Raw genomic sequence first — 19,276 nt, 5'->3', positions numbered from 1 at the left:
AATCTGACTGTAAGAAAATAGTGAATTTCATCACTGTTTATATTTCTCCAGCGGCACAGTGTTGATTTTTTACTGGGGTCATTGCAAAGGTATTCGTAATTTAAATTACACTGTTCAGCTGTGTGGTTTATATTTTATTGGCTACAAAGACTTTACAGTAGTCATATACGGTACATGAGTCGTTTACATTGACCATTTTGTAACCAGAATGACTGTTATCTAAATTGGGCACTTTTGGGCCCGAATCAGAGTCTTTCCATCGAAAATCATCTGGCTTATGTCTTTTAGCTGATTTCTCAGGCATATGCTCAGGTTGTTCTTCGGAATCGTAGGAAGAAACGATGGTAACATCAAAATCGGATCTGCTTTTAGTGTTTCAATATTTGCTGGTTCCTCAATATTTTGAATATTTGAAGTGACCTACTTACTTATAGGCTCATAGGCATCATCTTTTCAATCATAATCAACTGGATTCGTCGTGATGTAGTCAAAGTTCTCACTTTCATTTAGAAGACTCAGCAGCTCATCTTCCGTAAATGGACAGTAACGTCGTGTCATTTTATTTGACAACACGGAAAAGCGTAGCGCACAAACTAGATAACATTACGATATCTATGATCTATAGAGAGACTTCGACACTCAATAAGACGTCTAGCAATTCCCAGTATTTCGACAATTAGGCCGCTTACTTGTGCAACAGTTATCTGCGACTCGCTCAGAAACCACTTTAAATACTTTTCATAGCCAGATTTATACAGTATATGCGTCGGGGGCAGTGAGACGGTTAAAGCTGTCATTGGACAAGGAATCACTGCAAACAATGGAGCATAACGCACCTCTTCTGTGGTACCAGTTGAAGTCTACCATTTGGAATAACTACATGACAGTAACATTTCAGTTTTCTATAACAACTTAGAGCGTAAATTCCTTATTTCAGTACTTACCTGGGTGACACAACGTCAACAGGTAAATAAAGGGAACTACACCTCCATAATATGCAATTTTTATTTGCCGCCTTCACCAATAAGACTTCAAGAGCAAACACAGAATTTTTCCAAAACGCAGCCACTTAAAATAAGTGGTTTGCGTTTCTTGCATTACACTAACTAAGCATTTAGCAGCATTTGATGGCCTTCCTCTACAATCATTGTTTAGCTGTAGCCATTCTTCGTATAAATTACGAATTTATGAATTGACTTAATTTCTTTATACAGAGTTTGAAATCATGCCAAGATATCAGCTTCCTAAAGCAGTACGATGCGTTTCTTACAACACTAGAAAACCTGGACGTAGAAGATTTTCGAGCACTGTTGCGTGTAAGTAGTTTCGAGCATTTCTTTCAGCAAGGCCTTCTGTAGCTATGTGCGTAACATTTATCTCGAACTCGCAAGCTTGCTGTTTGGATTGTCGCTATACACATTTCTTTTTACTGTTATTTACATTCTATATTTGTTAACAAATAACGAATCATAATTTTAATACAAGTAATATATTTTTCATTTTTGATCACTAACTGCATGAAAATAAGATTATTCAAAACATATTATAATTTAGTACAAAAACGAGAAGTTTTTGATTGCTACATGAAAATATTGTTTTTATCAATAACATTTTTTCTATATTCTGCTTGCATTATTTGTTATTTATAGAAATTAAAAGATATTTTACTTTCTTTCATGTACTGTACATTGTACTAATGTCACAGTTTAATTATTCTATAATATTACACAAAATACAGAGGACTTGCATATTCATAAAATTTAGCACTTCTTACCAGCAAAAGTTCAAATGTTGTACCACACTTTGCAAGCAGAATTGACCTCGAAACTGAATATATGCAAGATCTTAATAGTCTGCAGAACTTGATAAAAAAAAGCTGCAAACTTATAGACATTACAGAATTAAATTACAGACTGCAAAACGAGCATACTTTTCGATCTATGAACCACGTTTTAAATTCTTCTAAATACAAAAATATTGGTTCTATGACACTGCAAAACACTAAACTGCACTACTGTGTCTCTTCAGCTTAAAGCGCATTTGTCAACGAGAATTTGAAAGTTACATTTTATGGGTACAATTGTGCCCCATAATCGTGGTGTAATCCAGGACAGAAAAAAGGTCAGTGTTCGTTGTAATATCATCTTTTTTTCTTGCATTGCACGTCTACATTTCAACTGACATTGCAGTTGTCATCAGTGTGTTATAAGTAGTCACCTAGACTAAAGTAAATATAGGGTGTTTATAAATGAATATCGGGGTTTTAACGCTTTGATATTTATTACATTAAACTTACAGTTATAAATGATATGTCAAAGGAAAGAGCAACTCAAACAGTTGTTCTTGGCATCAGTGCGCATGCACAGCGAACAATATTTTCGCTTCAATCCGCTGGACAGTAATAGCGTAGTAGCGTAGTAGCGTAGATGGCGACTAGAACAGAAAGCGTTTTGTGTTTTGCAGTTTGCAAAGACCGAATCTGTAGTTACTGTGCAACGTGGGGCTTCATCAAGGATCGTGTCTACGTGCCTCCGCAACCAGCAGACTTCCCTGAATTATGAAACCGGATTGAAGCTGTTGTTGCTACAATCACTGAAGATACACTTATCACCTTTTGCGAAGAACTCGGCTGTGGACTTCATGTGTTCCGTGTGACAAATAGTGCTCACATTGAACATTATAAGATTCTTCGTTAAACTGTTTGAGTCGCTATTTCATTTGGCATATCATTTATAACTGTAAGTTTAATATAATAAACATTATAAAGCATTAAAACCTCGACATTCATTTATAAACACCCTGTATAACGACATACATTCCAATATAACTCAGAATCTACGACCAGTAGTCCCTTCTTATGGACACAGTAGTGATACATGCACGTAAGGGATTTCTGTACACCTTTCCAGATCTGGAAACAGGTGGAAACTTGTTGAGTAGGCATTTCACACGAGATAATAAATTTTCTCGAATACTGTCCTCTACTACTTTCTGGTTTAGAAGGAATTCTGCATCTTCATTTACATAGATACTCCGCAAGCCACCGGACGGTGGTGTCCTGTACTATTACTAGTCGTTCGCTTTCCTGTTCCACCCGCAAACTGAGTGAGGGGAAATAACGACTATCTATATGCCTCCGTATGAGCTGTAATATCTTGTATCATACTTCGTGGTCCTTAAACACAGTGTAAGTTGGATGCAGTAGAATCGTTCTCCAGCCAGCTTCAAATGCTGTGTCTTTAAATTTTCTCTACAGGGTTGCTCGAAGAGAACTTCACCTTACCTCCAGGGATTCCAATGTGCGTTTCCAAAACACGTCTGTAAAACTTGCGTGTTGTTCGAACCTACCGGTAACGAATCTAACAGCCCGTCTCTGAATTGCTTTGAAGACTTTCTTTACTCCAAACTGGTACGGATCACAAACACTCGAGCAATACACAAGTATAGGTCACACTAGCCTCCTCTATGTGTTCCCCTTTACAGATGAACCACATTTCCCTAAAATGCTCCCAACAAACCGAAGTCGACCATTCGCCTTTCCTACCACAGTCCTGACATTCTCGTTCTGTTACATATAGCTCTGCAACGGTACGCCAAGTGAGTGTGTCAAGCTGGACACTACGAATGCTGTATCCGTGAAATAAAGGTTTGTTTTTCCTACTTAACCGTATTAACAAGCATTGTTATATATCTAGGGCTAGCTGTCATTCATCATACCAACTAGATATATTATCTGAGTCATTTTTTATCCTCCCACTGTCACCCAACTGCGACACCTTATCGTACACCACAGAATCATCAGCAAAACAACCACAGATTGCTGTCAATCCATCTCACATGAACAGTTCTGGAGCATCCACTCTGCACCACTTCCTGATACTGCCGGCAAATAACTCCAAGTACTATTACGTAAGATTTTTCCATATCTGCCTCTTCATTATCATTATCACTATCAGGAAATTTCATCTCTCTGATTTATACATCACCGTAAATTCCATCTGTCTCTGTAATGATTGCATTAATGAGGTAACAGAATTACAATACATAGCAGAAGGAATAAAATGAATACTGTTTCCCCCAACTGCTGACACCACCAGTAGCCGACACCCACACCACTGTAAGAATATGTCTTGACGTGGTATGTTATAATTTCCTGAAAAATTCGATTTGCTTATTGGAGCAATTAGCAACTTTCCAGAACAAAACTCAACTTTCTCAGCCGATGTCGTGATTAGACTTGCTGATATCTGTGCTTGTACAGTGATGCATTGTCCAAGCATGTCATGTTTAGTCGAGCTGAGATGAATGCACATTTGTGTGGATAACAATTGACCTTCTTTGGCACACCCATAGTATCTAGGGGGTAATGGCAGTCACTTTGTCAAATGACCATTATAGCCCCACCAGTAGCGTAGGGGGTAATTGCAGACATCATAATTTTTCTGTAATATGACGATATGGTTTGTCGGGACGTGTTGGAACCAGTTGGAACTAATTGGAACTATTTCGACAGAACTTGCAGAGTGATGTAAGGGAGGGCGGGCTAAGATGTGTATGTATGATTGATTACCCAGGGTAATGGTAATATCACGATAGGATACGGTTTCAGTAACAAATGCCTAAGTGTTTGTATGAACTCTCACTTCGGTGACTTTGACAGAATAGTGAAACTCAGTTCTATCTTATATACTTAGCATTATGAATATTGCATGAGAAATGTTTCGTAGTGCAAAATAAAGCGTAGTGCAAAATAAAGCTAATACGGTATGTGATGGTTACTGTAGTGTTCTACACTACCAACAAAAGATGGCAAACGTTTTTGCGACAAGATAAAGTTAATACGATAGCGTTTAGTCGCTATCATGTGTATCATGAACCATGGACCTTGCCGTTGGTGGGGAGGCTTGCGTGCGTCAGCGATACAGATGGCCGTACCGTAGGTGCAACCACAACGGAGGGGTATCTGTTGAGAGGCCAGACAAACATGTGGTTCCTGAAGAGGGGCAGCAGCCTTTTCAGTAGTTGCAGGGGCAACAGTCTGGATGATTGACTGATCTGGCCTTGTAACATTAACCAAAACGGCCTTGCTGTGCTGGTACTGCGAACGGCTGAAAGCAAGGGGAAACTACAGCCGTAATTTTTCCCGAGGACATGCAGCTCTACTGTATGATTAAATGATGATGGCGTCCCCTTGGGTAAAATATTCCGGAGGTAAAATAGTCCCCCATTCGGATCTCCGGGCGGGGACTACTCAAGAGGACGTCGTTATCAGGAGAAAGAAAACTGGCGTTCTACGGATCGGAGCGTGGAATGTGAGATCCCTTAATCGGGCAGGTAGGCTAGAAAATTTAAAAAGGGAAATGGATAGGTTAAAGCTAGATATTGTGGGAATTAGTGAAGTTCGGTGCCAGGAGGAACAAGACTTTTGGTAAGGAGATTACAGGGTTATAAATACAAAATCAAATGGGGGTAATGCAGGAGTAGCTTTAATAATGAATAAAAAATAGGAGTGCGGGTTAGCTACTACAAACAGCATAGTGAACGCATTATTGTGGCCAAGATAGACACAAAGCCCATGCCTACTACAGTAGTACAAGTTTATATGCCAACTACCTCTGCAGATGATGAAGAAATAGATGAAATGTATGACGAGATAAAAGAAATTATTCAGGTAGTGAAGGAAGACGAAAATTTAATAGTTATGGGTGACTGGAATTCGTCAGTAGGAAAAGGGAGAGAAGGAAACATAGTAGGTGAATATGGATTGGGGGGAAGGAATGAAAGAGGAAGCCGCCTTGAAGAATTTTGCACAGAGCATAACTTAATCATAGCCCACACTTGGTTCAAGAATCATAAAAGAAGGTTATATACCTGGAAGAATCCTGGAGATACTAAAAGGTATCAGATAGATTATATAATGGTAAGACAGAGATTAAGGAACCAGGTTTTAAATTGTAAGACATTTCCTGGGGCAGATGTGGATTCTGACCACAATCTATTGGTTATGAACTGCAGATTGAAACTGAAGAAACTGCAAAAAGGTGGGAATTTAAGGAGATGGGACCTGGATAAACTGAAAGAACCAGAGGTTGTACAGAGTTTCAGGGAGAGCATAAGGGAACAATTGACAGGAATGGGGGAAAGAAATACAGTAGAAGAAGAATGGGTAGCTCTGAGGGATGAAGTAGTGAAGGCAGCAGAGGATCAAGTAGGTAAAAAGACGAGAGCTAATAGAAATCCTTGGGTAACAGAAGAAATGTTGAATTTAATTGATGAAAGGAGAAAATATAAAAATGCAGCAAATGAAGCAGGCAAAAAGGAATACAAACGTCTCAAAAATGATATCGACAGGAAGTGCAAAATGGCTAAGCAGGGATGGCTAGAGGACAAATGTAAGGATGTAGAGGCTTATCTCACTAGGGGTAAGATAGATACTGCCTACAGGAAAATTAAAGAGACCTTTGGAGAGAAGAGAACCACTTGTATGAATATCAAGAGCTCAGATGGCAACCCAGTTCTAAGCAAAGAAGGGAAAGCAGAAAGGTGGAAGGAGTATATAGAGGGTTTATACAAGGGCGATGTACTTGAGGACAATATTATGGAAATGGAAGAGGCTGTAGATGAAGACGAAATGGGAGGTAAGATACTGCGTGAAGAGTTTGACAGAGCACTGAAAGACCTGAGTCGAAACAAGGCCCCGGGAGTAGACAACATTCCATTTGAACTACTGATGGCCTCGGGAGAGCCAGTCATGACAAAACTCTACCATCTGGTGAGCACGATGTATGAGACAGGCGAAATACCGTCAGACTTCAAGAAGAATATAATAATTCCTATCCCAAAGAAAGCAGGTGTTGACAGATGTGAAAATTACCGAACTATAAGTTTAATAAGTCACAGCTGCAAAATACTAACGCGAATTCTTTACAGACGAATGGAAAAACTGGTAGAAGCCGACCTCGGGGAAGATCAGTTTGGATTCCGTAGAAATGTTGGAACACGTGAGGCAATACTGACCTTACGACTTATCTTAGAAGAAAGATTAAGAAAAGGCAAACCTACCTTTGCAGCATTTGTAGACTTAGAGAAAGCTTTTGACAATGTTAACTGGAATACTCTCTTTCAAATTCTGAAGGTGGCAGGGGTAAAATACAGGGAGCGAAAGGGTATTTACAGTTTGTACAGAAACCAGATGGCAATTATAAGAGTCGAGGGGCATGAAAGGGAAGCAGTAGTTGGGAAAGGAGTAAGACAGGGTTGTAGCCTCTCCCCGATGTTATTCAATCTGTATATTGAGCAAGCAGTAAAGGAAACAAAAGAAAAATTCGGAGTAGGTATTAAAATTCATGGAGAAGAAGTAAAAACTTTGAGGTTCGCCGATGACATTGTAATTCTGTCAGAGACAGCAAAGGACTTGGAAGAGCAGTTGAACGGAATGGACAGTGTCTTGAAAGGAGGATATAAGATGAACATCAACAAAAGCAAAACGAGGGTAATGGCATGTAGTCAAATTAAGTCGGGTGATGCTGAGGGAATTAGATTAGGAAATGAGACACTTAAAGTAGTAAAAGAGTTTTGCTATTTAGGGAGTAAAAAAACCGATGATGGTCGAAGTAGAGAGGATATAAAATGTAGACTGGCAATGGCAAGGAAAGCGTTTCTCAAGAAGAGGAATTTGTTAACGTCGAGTATAGATTTAAGTGTCAGGAAGTCGTTTCTGAAAGTATTTGTATGGAGTGTAGCCATGTATGGAAGTGAAACATGGACGATAACTAGTTTGGACAAGAAGAGAATAGAAGCTTTCGAAATGTGGTGCTACAGAAGAATGCTGAAGATAAGGTGGGTAGATCACGTAACTAATGGGGAGGTATTGAATAGGATTGGGGAGAAGAGAAGTTTGTGGCACAACTTGACTAGAAGAAGGGATCGGTTGGTAGGACATGTTTTGAGGCATCAAGGGATCACAAATTTAGCATTGGAGGGCAGTGTGGAGGGTAAAAATCGTAGAGGGAGACCAAGAGATGAATACACTAAGCAGATTCAGAAGGATGTAGGTTGCAGTAGATACTGGGAGATGAAGAAGCTTGCACAGGATAGAGTAGCATGGAGAGCTGCATCAAACCAGTCTCAGGACTGAAGACCACCACACACACGTGTAGGTGACTTTGAAAGCATATCGGCTTTCGTTTCTTAACTGTATGGATGTTCGTTACTATTGTTCAGTAGGCTATTACATAGAAGTGTCAAGTTATTTCCACAGAGTGCCAGCAGAAGATGACAACATTTGACCTGCAATATGAAGTGAACACACTATCATGTGCTCTATGATGTTTGGCTAAATGTAATATTGGGCGAAATTTTGACTAAATTAGAAATGGAATTAACATTATATACTTCGCCAACTTACGTTTACAAGTGCACTTTAATCTGTAATTTAGACCATCAGCAGAGCTGGTATGTGTTCTGCAATGTTATAGAACCAAATTTGTGGGTTCTGGTGCGTTTTATGTGTTGTCTAAAAACGAACTATTGCTATCTGTTAACTTATAATTCGTTTCAATAGTGCTAATAAGCAAGTTGCGTACATTTGAGTAAGTAGTACAGACAATATAGGTGTGTAAATATTTGAGTGTCCACTGTGCTTGCAAAGTGTAATAGAACAGTTAAACGTTGGTCATTAGCAAGTGAGGTATAGCCTGTATGTTTTATCAGTAGTGTCAATATGCAGCACAAGTGTATATTTTAATCTCTTAGAACAGTTAATCAACGATGTCTTTTATACTCAAAATCGTACATAGTTTCAGAAATAATATAATTTTATTGCCATTCGTGATCACAGATATCTAATTGTTGTTGTTGTGGTCTTCAGTCCTGAGACTGGTTTGATGCAGCTCTCCATGCCACTCTATCCTGTGCAAGCTTCTTCATCTCCCAGTACCTACTGCAACCTACATCCTTCTGAATCTGCTTAGTATATTCATCTCTTGGTCTCCCCCTATGATTTTTACCCTCCACGCTGCCCTCCAATACCAAATTGGTGATCCCTTGATGCCTCAGAACATGTCCTACCAACCGATCCCTTCTTCTGGTCAAGTTGTGCCACAAACTTCTCTTCTCCCCAATCCTATTCAATACTTCCTCATTAGTTATGTGATCTACCCATCTAATCTTCAGCATTCTTCTGTAGCACCACATTTCAAAAGCTTCTATTCTCTTCTTATCCATACTATTTACCGTCCATGTTTCACTTCCATACATGGCTACACTCCATACAAATACTTTCAGAAATGACTTCCTGACACTTAAATCTATACTCGATGTTAACAAATTTCTCTTCTTCAGAAACGCTTTCCTTGCCATTGCCAGTCTACATTTTATATCCTCTCTACTTCGACCATCATCAGTTATTTTGCTCCCCAAATAGCAAAACTCCTTTACTACTTTAAGTGTCTCATTTCCTAATCTAATACCCTCAGCATCACCCGACTCAATTCGACTACACTCCATTATCCTCGTTTTATCTAATTATGCTTGCACATTTTGATAAGCGCTTTGCTTGTTTTTTCTACTTGATAAATGATGTATAATTTTATTTTGGTGCCAAAGATTACATTTTCGAGATGTTGAATTTTCATCTGCCTTGTTGCACCATTGACGATGTCTTGTTGAAGTACCATCATTGGTCGTGTTGTGATGAATGTAAACAACCTCTATTATGTAGTTTCCTTATGTACTTATCCTTGCATATTACGAAAATAAGCAGTTCTAATGATATATCGCAGTAAAATTTCATAAAAACCCTTTCTTAATTACGTCATAAAATAGTGATGCACCAGCATCTTTCTTTTTGACTTCGTTAAATGTTTTGATTAGATTTTGGTATTATTCAGTAGCTAATTATAAGAAATACATTCTACAAATATTTCAGAGAGCCTCGATTCCAAAATTCCTATTGGTAAAAATTGCAGTATTTCTTGAAAGTTCGCATTGAACTTAACCTCTAGCATGTTTAGTTCAGATGTAAATAAAAAGCAATGTTGGAATGTCGATAACATCGATAATATTTTCTAGAGTAGAATATGCTGCATGATCTTTCAACCCTGATATGGTTTCTGCTGATGTGAAACGTTCTTTAAAAACTTGTAAATAAACATGTGACAACATTTCGTTCTGTGAACCCCCAACAACATTTCCTCCTACTGAAATGACAACACACCTTAACGCATTTTAACTGTGGAGATATCATTGTAACACTTGACAAGGATTGTAGAACAATGAGGTGCGGAAATATTGAATTTGTAGGTGCCTTCAGTCTTACACAGTGCAGGCCTAAATAATGGATTTAATTACTTTCATCCAATAGCTGGCAGTAATTCAGACGACCTATTTGTTTGTGGACTTGAATGTTTATGGTAATATTTTAAGAAAGATGTGTTTTGTGCAGTTATAAATTCGTTGAGGTTAGTTTTACTACATCGCCTGATTTAGACCTAACTCGAAATTTCATCTTCTCTTTATCATCCCATATTTTAGCCACATATTCAGTCTTGAAAGTAACATTGAAGCACTAGGATCGAGAGTCCAGTGTGACGTCTTAAGCGTCAGTTTGACGGGTGTATCTCTCTCTCTCTCTCTCTCTCTCTCTCTCCGCTGCCATTGGATGCAGTTACAGTATCACAGGCTTCTTACATCGTTAATTGACATTTCAGTAAAGTTAATCGCAGATTAATGCTTTCATATGAACTGTCCTCGGCCATCTGGACTCCCCATCGAATGGCGGAGGCGAATGATTTTCAATACCCACCACTCGGGTAAATTCATGAAGCCACAAGATAGCGTAAATCAGTAAGACTCGATACCGTTGCATTTCGGCTGCAGACACGCCATGGCATTCATGCAGACGATTTTCTAACGCAATCATAGTCTTGACACCGAGACGGGTTTTGTAACGTGAACGCCAGGAGGTCTCGTCATCACACCAGCTCAAAGTAGCAGAAATCATCCTCCCCGCCTCCCCCTGTAAGTCTCATTATAGGAATTAAGTTGTCTCACAGTAGCCACGCTTCTGTGCTGTGTCCGAGTCCGTAAAACCACGGAGAGTCGCTCTGTGAATCCCATTCCATCGGAGAACCAGAAGGTTAAAAATCTTAGTCTGATAATTGGCGACATTTACTGGACGTGAACTGACTTACATCACCTTGGAACCAGTCTTGTGCAAATTCAGATCGGAAGCAGTTAGGTGGTGTCACGATCGTACGTTGTTGGGTACTTCGCTTGTAATTACGCGATTACGTTGCTTGTTCTGCGAGCTGCCAGTACCACGCATTGAACGATGTTAACGTGGTTCGAATTGGCACACTGTCCCATTTTCTGTCTGTATTAGAAACTTTTCGTGACAAATCACGTTCTATCTAAATATTTAACTCAAATAATTCAGTTCATTTTACTACATACAGATCTCTGGGTATTAATCGATGTTATACTGTTGTTGTATAATATGTATTATATTATTAACTTTTCCTACAAAAGAACGGCACACTGGCGAGTAATCCACAATTGTGGGTTGATTTCTTTTTATACTGCAAAAAGGCTGCTTCATATTCAATCTGTTGCTGGTATTCAGTACATATCAGTTTCTTTAATTGAGTGGCTATTACTTGTTTGTAGCTGCTCCCCTGTGCCCCGTTTGAATATTATTTATTCTGGCAACAAAAATACCAGTAATGGATGTCTCCACGGTCAGTGGCCAGAGGATTTGTGGGTATGAATGCTTCTACGTGCTAACAGGGGAACAGTAATTGTCAGGACAGCTTACTAGCTACTTAAATTGCATCGCCTCAGTTAGCAAGCCTTATAAGACTTGAGTAAAGACAGCATTTTTTACTTTGATTATGTTTTTCTGCCGATGTTTTAGACAGGCCGGCCGGGGTGGCCGAGCGGTTCTAGGCGCTACAGTCTGGAACCGCGCGACCGCTACGGTCGCAGGTTCGAATGTGTGTGGTGTCCTTAGGTTAGTTAGGTTTAAGTAGTTCTAAGTTCTAGGGGACTGAGGACCTCAGAAGTTAAGTCCCATAGTGTTCAGAGCCATTTTTTTTAGACATGGAAAAATATTTTGACGCTCTAAAACCATTCTAGAACAATTTAAATGCGGAAAATATTTAATTTGAGAAAAGAAAGATTGTGACTGTTGACACAACTATTTCATTTTTGTAATGCCGACACATTTATGCAGACTTTTTTATTTGGAAGCATCATTGCGACACGTGATAATTTGGCAAACACTATGGAACAATTCAGTTATAGAAAATAGTTAATTCGAGGCTCCTTTGTGCTTTACATCATGTATGGTACAGGAACTGAACTTTGTATACTCACAAGTGCTATATTGGGTGTGGGTGTGTATGCATATGTGTTTTTGTGCGTGTGCGTGTTTTGATGACATATTTTAGCTGTGGAAACACTACATGGTACACCCAACTTAGATAAATATTTTTAAGCATGATGCAGAAATTCAGATATTTCAGTTACTTTTGAGGCAGCCAAGATGCCTTTTCTGTGGCTACGTTGTATCATTTTACTGAGAGCTAGAATTTACGCTGTGATTGCCGGTTTCGTTTTAATACTACATTGATATTGGATGAAGAGTGGAGTGGAAGTCGGGGTAACAAGTATTGCATGTAACGTGATAGATAAGTGAATGTGGCTTGGCATGTGATAGACAAGGGAATCTGGGTTTATCACATGATAGGAAAGGGAGATGACGTCTTGAATTTTTTATATTTCCTCCACTGACAGGGACTTAAGTGCCTTTACAGAAATGTCGACTAGCAGCGGAAACTTGAACTTCCTAATTCCCCATACGTATCCTACTCCTGACGTTACTATTGATGACTACGTAGTAGACGAATAGAAGGAATACCTTGGAAGCGAAATAACCCTGACGGCTAAGCGAGGAAGGAAAAAAAAAGCAGTTTAGCACACACAAAGGGGACATTCCTGGGTAGAAGTGTGCTGTTATCAAGCATCGGCCTTCATCTCAGGAAGAAATTTCTGAGAATGTACGTTTAGATCACAACATCGTATGGTAGTGAGTCGTGGACAGTGAAGAAACCGGTAAGAAAGAGTTTGAGCTTAGGTGCCAGAGAAGGGTGTTGAAAATTAGATGGAGTGTTAAGATTAGGCATTAGAGGGTTCTACACGGAATCTTCTATGGAGGGAACATCTGGAAAACACTGACAAGAATGGGGGACAGTATGACAGGACGTGTTAAGACATCAAGGAACGGTATTTCTGGTACGAGAGAGAGCTGTAGAGAGTAAGAGCTGTAGGGAATGGTAGAGACTGGAGTGATCCAAGAAATAATTGTGGGCGTAGGGTGCAAGTGCTATGCTGAGCTGAAAAGGTTGGCACAAGAGAGAAATCCGTGGTGGGCCGCTTCGAACCAGGTAGAAAATGGATGCGTCAAAAAATTAGTGTCACAATAATGCAGATACAATAACTCTTCTGTTTCTTCTGTTTCTTTGGCACAACTGCCGTTGCATAAGAACCAAATCTGATCAGACAGTTACGTGATTTCATTGTTAAATTATGGAATTTTTCGCTTTGTCGATTGTAAACTAATTGTGTTGTGGCCCATAGATTGCCACGTCTACTTTCTTACTCCGTTAGGTTCTTCCACGTGTTGTTGAAGTTTACCTGACACAGAGGTAAACTGCATGAAGACTACGATCCCTATGTAACTACAGGAAGGTCAGTTGATTTCCATCGGCTTGTAGTACAATCCCAATATTCCAGTGTGAACACTTCGTAGTTAGTCAACAAAAATTATAAAACGTTGCCAGCAAGGATCTCCAAAGACTTGCGTTAATTTTAATGAACGCCTTAGAAGTGAAGAAAGAGATATCAAATGGAAAAATATTTGTGTTACAAATCACAATCTGTCTGCCTGTAGGCACCTGACCCACAAATCGTCTTTTTCCGCGCTGCAATCTTTCTCTCTAATTGCTGCATTAATTCACTAAAAGAGAGAGGCACAAGTTTTCACATTACGTAAGCTTTAAACTAAGTTACGTTATTAATACCGCAGCTAACAAGCAGGGGGAGACGAACAGAATCCTCGTCAGCTTTAACAAAATTCTCTCCAGAAGTTTCCGATAGTTCTTCCCTCTCACTCTCTCTCTCGATCTGCTTGTGCAAGAAGAGTACACTGAATTTCGTATACTCGAAACCTCGGGCGTAATTAGCGACAGAAATAACTCCCTCGAGCCGCTCTGCAAGTAATTGTGCTGCAGTAGAACTTCGCGCCTGCGTCAGCGCGCTGTATGCTGCCGTGGCTAGATAGTCCGACAGTTTCTCACAAGCATCGTGTTCGGCATTTGTACCACCTTCCCAACATTTTCCCAATCGCTGATTAAACAATAGTTATCTCAAGAATATTGGTGCTTTAGAATTTTGTAACAGTATTATAGTAAATACATCGACAGTTATTGTCTCATTCATTACCATCTGCACCAGTTCACCCCATTCAATATCTTGGTGACTCCACTTTCCCCGCCTCTGCCCCCAGCACTCCAGAAATCCCAACGATCCCCCCTAATCCATCTCAAGCAGTTTACCTTCGAGCACAATCAGCCTCTCCAAAACCCAGGCAATATCTATAGGACGCACCACCCACAGCTTCCGCCTCCATGACATCTACTTGAGCATTTACAGACAACCTATCCATCTAAATAATACACGAAAATCTGTTGTACTATGACTCATCCTGCTACTAAGATGGAAGGAAACTCACCTACTAATCACCACAAAAACCCACAACAGATTAAAACAATTAACTGAACGAACTTAGGGATTACACCGGTCTGCTGTCCTACACAGCTACATCTGACGCATCCTGTACTATGTAAATTCTGTATGGACATCCGCTCCACAGAAGTTGGCCATCAAGCACCGCGCCTTGATTTCCGCAACCATTTACCTTCCCCCTCATATATCCGTTACCATCACATCAAATTCCCACTCTTTTCATTCATGCTAAACACCTTCGAACTGCCTACACTATCCACAAATCCACTCTAACAATCATATTGTCTCCTCAAATTTCCAAGCCTAACAATCTGCTGCGCCTCTGCTGACTCATTCTTCCAATCCTATCCCCGCACATCCTCTAAACCTCTCTCTCTCCGGCTCAGTGAAATGAGCTGTAACATTTACTCATCCTACGACCTATAAATCTATCCCACTATCCCGCCTCGTCAGGGCTCCCTTTTAATTCCCCTCTCCATATTTTCCCTATTTCCACCTCCATCACAACTTTGGCTACCCCATTTTCCCCCATATGTAATGGTCTAAACGATACCCTCAACCGCTAATCTTTCCTGCCATTCAGCATTCCTTCATTCCTTTTTCATCGTTATTACGCATGATTCCCCTATTCTTACGCTCACAGCTTCCTACGCTACTTAACGCAGATACGTGGCCTCTCCGAATGTGGTGTTTCCGGCCCTTTTGTAGCTGCTGCAGATACCATGGGACTTCGGATCAAATAGCTTTGTACTGTGGGTTTTCCGACCAGTCTCCCCCAATGCTGATTTATGCCAGTCGTCCACCAACAAGGGATGTGTGTTGTCTCCGTTAGTCAGGCAGTGCCCTCACCTATCGCCTTCGTTTCTGTGTGTGTCGTAGGCCTAAGATACTTAAGTCATCTTTTTGGGAACACTGTTTTCATAGCTTTAATAATAGCCAGGTCCAATTCATTCACCTCAGTTTTCCATGGCCACAAAAGCATCTTACTTTTCCGCCCAGAAAGAGTCTTTCATATGCAAAGCAAAGGATATAATTACATCAACGAAAGGAAGCCCTGTCTCCCGAAAGATGATAATCGCTACTGGTTGCACAGAAAATGTGATGAGTATTCGAACTGGTTGCGCGTGAATTCCGATGGGAGTAAGTGCCGAGGCCTTTTAAAACTGTAAGTGGCAGATTCAAGGCTGACCAGCAAAATTCTTGCCTACTTGACGAAACAGGCTCGCAGTTAAAGGAACGAATGCATAACTGCAGGAGAAGAGTATACGAAGAAATTGTAGTGCCTCCTTTCCAAATTTTTAAAGAGGTATTTCAAAATCTGGAAGCTTAAGGTTTGGATTTCGTTTCATATATGTCAAAATATGCAAACTCCTAGACTGCTCTGTGTAAATCAAGAAGGAAAGCTACTGGGACAACCCAGAACCCCGGCACTAGTTCAGAGATTCGACTGAGCGAAAACGTTTCGAAATCAACTGAATGTAATAATTTTTTGAAAACTGACGATGGATCTGTTAATGACGAAAGAATGCTGGTGTTCGGTTGTGAGGAAACGGAAAGAATCTCTTGTGTGAAAATGGAATTGTTGTTACGGACGGAAGTTTGGCAGTTGTTCTAAGCAATTCAAACAACTGTACACCATCCACATTCACATCGGAAGCACAGAAGAGACGAAGGTATTTCCTGTTTTGTTTTGCACCCATACACAAAATGCATATGAAAGACTCTTTCTGGGCGGAAAAGTAAGATACTTTTGTGGCCATGGAAATCTGCGGTGAATGAATTGGACCTGGCTATTATTAAAGCTATGAAAACAGTGTTCCCAAAAAGATGACTTTCGGGTTGTGAGTTTCACTTCAATCCATGCCAGTGGAAGAAAATACAAAAACTGGGATTAACAGAGGAATACAGGAATAGAGAAATAGTCCGATTGTTTTACCGCATGTGTGCTGCAATGGTGCATCTCCCAACAAACAATGTTGAAGTGTGGATAGTAATATTGGACGACGTGCTCAATAGAGAGGTCATGAAATTCACATTCTATATAGTCAATCAGTTGACGGAAAATCCTAGAATACCAACTGAAATCCTAGAATACCAGTTGAAATGTTTTAACCAATGGCACTGGACAACGAATGCTGTCTAAGACTGGCGTAGGAAACCAAATTCCTCAATGAATAGGAAACACGTGAATGTATACATTCCGATGAATAAGCTGAAGGAGAAAGCAGTATATGCTATATCTGAAATATTAAAAAAGATGCCATCGACCTCTCTCTTCAAAGAAGGATGAAATACGTAGACCTAAGAAGTTAGGAGACTTTACATGAGTATATAGGGACTTGGGGAATTTAATATGATGCTACAATTTATGGCTTTGTTACATAAAAATTAAGTGTGAAATTAAAATTCGTAAAATAAGATAGAAATCTGATCATTTTCTACAGTAATGTTGTAGAAAGAAAAAAGATGAAAATAAATAAATAAAAAATTGAAGAGGTACAAATAAAAAAAAAGAAAAGAGTTAAACATTCCTTTGTATTACGTGCACGGCCTGTTCTAAGCCTGGGTAAAATGTAAAGGGATGTTCTTGTTGCAAATCATTAGGCAGAGCATTCCTCACTATAGCTGTTGCCTTTGACTGTCGGAAAACCTACAGCCAAAATATTTGTGGTCGAAAGCACCACGTTGTCACAGGTCGCAAAGACCACTTTCGGAAAGCCCACGACACACTAAACGCCTAACCTTTTCCCCTCCAGCATAAGATTAGCTTTGCCAGAACAAGTCCTTTAACTTTTAGTGACCGTGCAGTGCTTCATTTCTACGATCCTTGTTTTAAATTATTTTTAAGTGTATTAAATGCATTCCCATTGCTCTTGCTTTTTTTTCTTTTCCTACTCCTCTTTTTAAAGTAATAACGAAGAAAATAAATTTTCTTTTGTAAAACTTCCATAAATTCGTCTTCACAGCTACTCAAATCGCTTCTACGTAGCTCTAGATTTATTTTTCCCACGTTTATGCATCTAACAACTCCTTTGGCTGAAGAGCAGGTTGACTGTACTGCAACCGACTCTCCCGAGTCATACTGAATAAGGGAAATGAAATAACAATAAAAAGAGAAAATGTTAAGAATGGGAAAATGAGAGTTGAATGCCAAGCGTTGTGGGGCTCTATTTTTGGAATTAGAAGAAGAAATTGAGAAAATAAATGATTGGGTGAAACGTGGAATAGAAGATATAATGATATTTGTAATCAAAATGAATTTCGATGCAAGGGGCGTGTACCCAAACGTGGAGACTAATCAAGGGAGTTCTTTGCTGGGTCCAAAGAGATAAGAAATGACCGAGAAGAGGACATAAGGAGAAATTTACTTGATTAATGTGGGTGTGTATAACAGCACAATGCAATTCCAAGGAAAGTCTACTGCAGCTGATGATGATGGTGATGATGAGGAGGAGGAAGAGGGAAAGGAAGAGGAGAAGGAGAAAGAGGATAATGAAAAGCGCTGCATGAGAACCCTCCAGATAAGACAGATACTTTTCATTAGTGTATGTATTTTCTCAAACGAAAAGAAGTTATTTGATATCTACTGTACCCAAATAACTTTCACTAAATTCTAACCAACTTAATGAGTTGTAGTGTAGAACTAGATACCATGAGGTGGGTGTTTATGTATTTTCAAACTGCATGACCTATAGGAGCTGTTTTTGGTAAATATAGTAAAAATTAATAAGTACAATTTTTCTATAAACAAACATTTGTTCCTCAACATGATCGCCATGTCTACCATCATAACCATAGCCATCGCTGCCGTATAGAACGGCCGAATTAAATTTCTGCCTACAAAGTATAAAAAGCCGGCAGCAGCTGGGAGGTGGTGTGATGGCACCACATACCTCCACACAGCATGCAAATGGCGCCATATGACAGAGGCCACTGGTTAGCATCGTGAGGCCCTCTAGTCCTGTTTGAGGAGTTATTTGTCTTTTAAAATGATCTCCACTTCGTTGCATTCATTTACACAGCGAAAATCCTATTACTTTTTTCCTGCAGGAAACAGTTTCTTTCCAGCTCTGTACAATTTTCAGTTCGGTAGAGACCATCTCTTCATCTGGGGAAATGTCCGACGTTGAAAGTGCCTTTTGTCGTCAGGAAATATAAAATCAGGGCGGCAAGTGAAAAAAAATCTTGAAAAAGATTTTTAACAATACTCTACATGAGAGAAAACCTACTTCACGTCGCCGAGCGGGGTAGCCGAGCGGTCTTGGGCGTCTCGTCACGGTCCGCGCGGTTTCCCCCGTCGGAGGTTCGAGTCCTCCCTCGGTCGCCGGTGTGTGTGTGTGTGTGTGTGTGTGTGTGTGTGTGTGTGTGTGTGTGTGTGTGTGTCGTTCTTTGCGGAAGTTTAAATTAGATTAAGTATGGGGTAAGCTTAGGGACCGATGACCTCAGTAGTTTGGTCCCACAAGATCTTACC

Source organism: Schistocerca cancellata, chromosome 6 (assembly GCF_023864275.1).
Source record: "Schistocerca cancellata isolate TAMUIC-IGC-003103 chromosome 6, iqSchCanc2.1, whole genome shotgun sequence".
Classification (NCBI taxonomy): Eukaryota; Metazoa; Arthropoda; class Insecta; order Orthoptera; family Acrididae; genus Schistocerca; species Schistocerca cancellata.
The sequence above is the reverse complement of the archived record's forward strand: the minus strand, read 5'-3'. Positions refer to the sequence as shown.